Source organism: Octopus bimaculoides, chromosome 20 (assembly GCF_046866305.1).
Source record: "Octopus bimaculoides isolate indiv1 chromosome 20, ASM4686630v1, whole genome shotgun sequence".
Lineage (NCBI taxonomy): Eukaryota > Metazoa > Mollusca > Cephalopoda > Octopoda > Octopodidae > Octopus > Octopus bimaculoides.
This window is the reverse complement of record NC_142947.1, coordinates 33,625,322-33,630,321: the sequence shown is the minus strand read 5'-3', so window position 1 is coordinate 33,630,321 and position 5,000 is coordinate 33,625,322.

The following is a 5,000-nucleotide window of genomic DNA, read 5'->3' as shown; positions in this document are numbered from 1 at the left end:
GTACAATAAAACACCCAGTCAAACGACAGCCATGCAATATAGACGATATCTCCTAAATACTGCTATAGTGCGTTACTTTACTTCATTTGGCATGAACACTCCCATAATTGATAAATTAACAACAAAAACAACAACAACACAACAACAGTAATAACAACAATGATAATGTTATTAATTCTTTCTACTAAAAGCATTGGGGCTGCTAAGTTGGGGGAGTGGAGTAGTCAGTTATATCGACCCGTTTGCTCATTTTATATTCTCGCTCTCGAAAGGATGAAATGCAAAGCGGCCTCAGCAAATACGTTACAGAACATTAAGAGCTGGAAGAAATGCCGCTTAGCATTTTGCCCGACGTACAAAAAATACTGTCAGCTCGTCGCCAATGTTCTCTCTATTAACCAAATCGGGCTAACAAAGAAGATCGAGGAGAGTACAGAATGACATAAAGCTGAGTTTTGTAAACGCGTGTAAACAATAAAATAACATCAGTAAAGAAAAAGAGGAAGAAAGTAAAATTCATACAAGAATTCCTTAAAAGGGCAGGGGAGGCCTACGTGTGCTGCTAGTGGAAACTCCACAAACCATGGTCACCCTGACCACTAAAACAAATGTTTTCCCAATTCATCTATTTCCCTATTCACCTTCCCGAGTCTGTAGGCGCATGCTCCGAGCACAACCGTTCACTCATCGTCCCTCTAACTCACCTTGCAACAAATTTGGTGTGAGGCCGCACTTACCCCTCTACCCTGATTTTCCTTCTCAACTGAAACTTGGCAAACCTAATTATGAAGGTATCTGATTTCAGGACTAACGGTCTTCGACATAAAATCTCTTTCGTCAAAGCCACAGGACAGATTACTCTGCTTGTCCTTTCCGGCCAAAGCCAGGCAGTGCCATGACCTCATTGGAATCCCCTGATAGTCGGATCCGATCTATACGGAGCAACCAGTGTTTTACATAACTCCACAAGTCAAGAATATTTGCACGCTTCACGAGTGCACGCTATATAGTTATGTTGCTTGCGCCCATTTAAGGTGAGTATGAATGGAAATCCTACTTGACTGCAGAGCTTATCCCATGTCAATAGAGTCCCTCGAGAACTCTGTCAAATCAGAGACATTTTGGAATTATGTATTAGTTCTAGACCGAATGTTCTCCGTAACAGACCAGGTTGTTGATTTTCATCGACGGCCTTTGTGTCCTTGAGTAAAGCAGAATGGAACTTCCACAGACTGGATTGCCCTATGTGTTGAGAGCTTTGAACATTTGACGGAACTAGGTGCCAGATATCCTACTTTAATCTATACTTGATGAAATCGATGAGCTGAAGAAAAGCGAGCCTTAGAGAACAGTGACCACGACTGCCCACCATCAGAGAAACGCTGAAGATGCCGCAGACAAAGCGCATATCCGCGTATCATCAGCTACGGTTTGCCCAATCTTCCAGGCAGCAGATGTTGACAACAAAAGGAACGTCTGTGCTAGAGAACGCGTTCTCTCCACCGATTATAGATCAAGTACTTTAGTTCGTTCGGGAAGATATGAACTGGAACACAATAGTCAGGTGATAATATATGACAGACGAGATGAAAGTGTTCCTCACTTTTGTCTTGGTTGTCGACCCTGTAGACAACTTTCAGTTGAACTAAAGAACCATTCCAGATTCTTTATCATCGTCTCCATGATGTATCCAACGAGTTGGGGGTTACCATGGATAGGTCTATACGGAAAGGTACATGTTTGCAAATCACTAATCAGAACATCAACAACAACTTCCAAATACTTCGCTAACACCTTGTCCAAAATTTTGAGATCTATGATAATAGATTTAAGGACCAAAAGTTGTCACTGTGATGCCTTTGTTTGTGCCTTACCTCAATAGCGCAATCGGTTCGCTTGACCTGTTGGTGTTGGTTGTACTTTTGCTGTTGTTGTTGTCCTTGTCGTTGTTGCTGGTTACTTTAGTCTTACTTCTGCAGTTGCTGTGGTTCTTGTTTTATTTTTCTTGTAGTTACTACTTATGTTGCTGCTACTATTGCTGATTATTATGACCGGTTTAGTGATAGGAAGTGTTCACAACGAGCGATAGCTTCACCTTCAAAATTACCTCTCATCTCCCCCCTCTCTCTCTATTTCTCTCTCTCTCTCTCTCTCTCTCTCTCTCTCTCTCTCTTTCTCTTGCTGGTTCATCAGCAACAACGAATGTTTGGAAGTAATTGTGGAAATTTTGCTTTTGCTTTGAAGAGCTTTCCTCACAAAAAAAAAAGAAAGAAAAAAAAAAGGAATTGCCCCTTAGTACGAGCAAAAGAGAAAAGATGTATTAATCTGGTCGGTTTCATATCAACATAGAATCAACAAATGCATTCCTTTAAAAAGGAAAGAAGTCAAATTCGGGGAGCTTTCAAACGTTTCAGTTACGGTGATGACGGCAACAGCAATAACAGCAGCGACAACTACTTTATTTCATCGACCCCGAAAGAATGAAAAGTAAATTTAACTACGGTAGGATTCGAAATCAGAAGGTAAAGAGATGGAACAAATATCGCAAGGTATTTCTTCTGAAGTACTAACGATTCTGCTACACCTCCGCACTACGAATAATCCTTTCTATTTTAGGCCTGAAATTTGGGATGATTGGGTCAGTGATTACATCGACCTCAGTACTTAACTGCTACTTATTTTAACGACGCCGAAAGGATAAGACGGAAAGACGACCACAGCGGAATTTGAACATAAAGAGAGATGAAATGCAGCTAAGCATTTCGCCCGGCGTGCTAACGATTCTGTCAGCTCGCCGCCTCAATAATAATAATAATAATAATAATAATAATAATAATAATAATAATAATAATAATAATAATATTTTCTGCGGTAGGGACAAGACTCGAAGTTTGGGGGTATGATATCGACCCAGTACGTAACTGGTACTTAATTTATCGACCCCGAAAGGATGAAAGGCAAAGTCGACCTCGGTGGAATTTGAACGTAACGGCAGACGAAATACCGCTAAGCATTTCGCCCGGCGTGCTAACGTTTCTGCCAGCTCGCTGCTTTCATAACAACAACAACAACAACAACAATAATAATAATAATAATAATAATAATAATAATAATAATAATAATAATAATAATAACAGCAACAACATCGGAGCACTGGGTTCAATATCACCCAATCTAAAAACTTTAGAAATACTCTACAAGTTCAGGGGTGGCGATAAATCGATTACGTTGATCCAGTGCTCAACTGGTACTTATTTTATAGACCCCAAAATCACAAAAGTCGAATTTGAACTTAGAACGTAAAGACGGACGAAATACCGCTGAGCATTTCCTCCGGCGTACAGTAAAAACAATAATAATTTCTTTTTTACCAGATGTTGCGGCTCAGTTACGCAGAATAATAAAAATAATCAATTTTATATATACACAAGTTCTGAGATTTAGCAGGAGGGAAAATTCGATTGCGTAGATCACTAGCGAATGACATGTACTTTATTCTATCGACTCCAGAAGGATAAAAATCGACATAAGTGAGATCTGAACTCAGAACCGTAAAGAGATGTAACTATATACTGCATGACATTTTGTTCAATGTTCTAATAATTATGAGAATACTGATATTGACACAAAGAAGCACATTTAGAGTGGAGGTGGGAGGTAAGAGTCGATTATATCGATTCCAATACTTGTCTGATATTTGTTTTATCGACCTCAACATCATGAAAAACAAAACTGACCTCGGTGGAATTTGAAATCAGAACATTAATTCTCCTTATTAAATAACACAATCAAAAATTATCAGCTTCCGGCGCTGACTGGTGATCAGAAGAAAAGCACTTATTGATTTCGAACATCGACTAAAAGCAAGAAATTAATAGGGGAAATATACAGTTAATGTAATCGAACACAACGTTTGAGTGGTGCTTTGTTTTACCAATCTCGAAAGGAAAAAAAAATTCAGATTATTTGAACTTTCAAGTACTTAAGCACCACATATTGGCAAGTGCTCTGATAAATAAAATTGACTTGTAACAACGGCGCAAAGCATGAAAAAGTTTTGCAAGAGGCTTGAGTCGATTTAACTTCGAAATAACAATCAAATTTCCTCCAAATCACTCCATATTAACGCAAATGACTAAACGACGCATTATATATGGTCGTTCTAGATACTGTTATAAAGAACAGAATGGAACATCAGCCTAACATGTCATCATACAATTACTGAGCTGAGCTTATACAATGACGTCAGCAGGAAAAGCTGGTCTGGTTCTATATTTAATTGACTGTTAGACAAAGGTAAAGCATATGCCACTTCTGATTGCTTTCAAATATAAACGTAAGAGGAACACAAGTTAACAGTAAGAGAAAGATTTAATCCGCTAGGCTATCCTGGAATTCACTGCATTCAGTGGGTTTTCGTTTTAACGATCGTCAGAGTATTTAAACTCTGAATAGCTGTGGGGTTAAAAAGTGAACTTCGCAACTACTTAGTTCCGATTTGTATACGAAGGCCCAGAATAACCAATAAGTCAAACGGAAAAGAGTTAATCGGTGCAGCTCACTGTGTTTAAACGTCACTGAAGTCAACTCTGCCTTTATCCTCTCGAAGATACCATTTCTGACCTTGATTGGCAGTTAAAGTTATCCGCGGCTTTAAAGCCATCTTCTCATCGATGAGTGAATTTATGATGTTGTATAGGTTGCTTTCTGTGGAGGCGCAATGGCCCAGTCTTTAGGGCAGCGGACTCGCGGTCATAGGATCGCGGTTTCGATTCCCAGACCGGACGTTGTGAGTGTTTATTGAGTGAAAACACCTAAAGCTCCACGAGGCTCCGGCAGGGGATGGTGGCGAACCCTGCTGTACTCTTTCACCACAACTTTCTCTCACTCTTACTTCCTGTTTCTGTTGTGCCTGTAATTCAAAGGGTCAGCCTTGTCACACTGTCACGCTGAATATCCCCGAGAACTACGTTAAGGGTACACGTGTCTGTGGAGTGCTC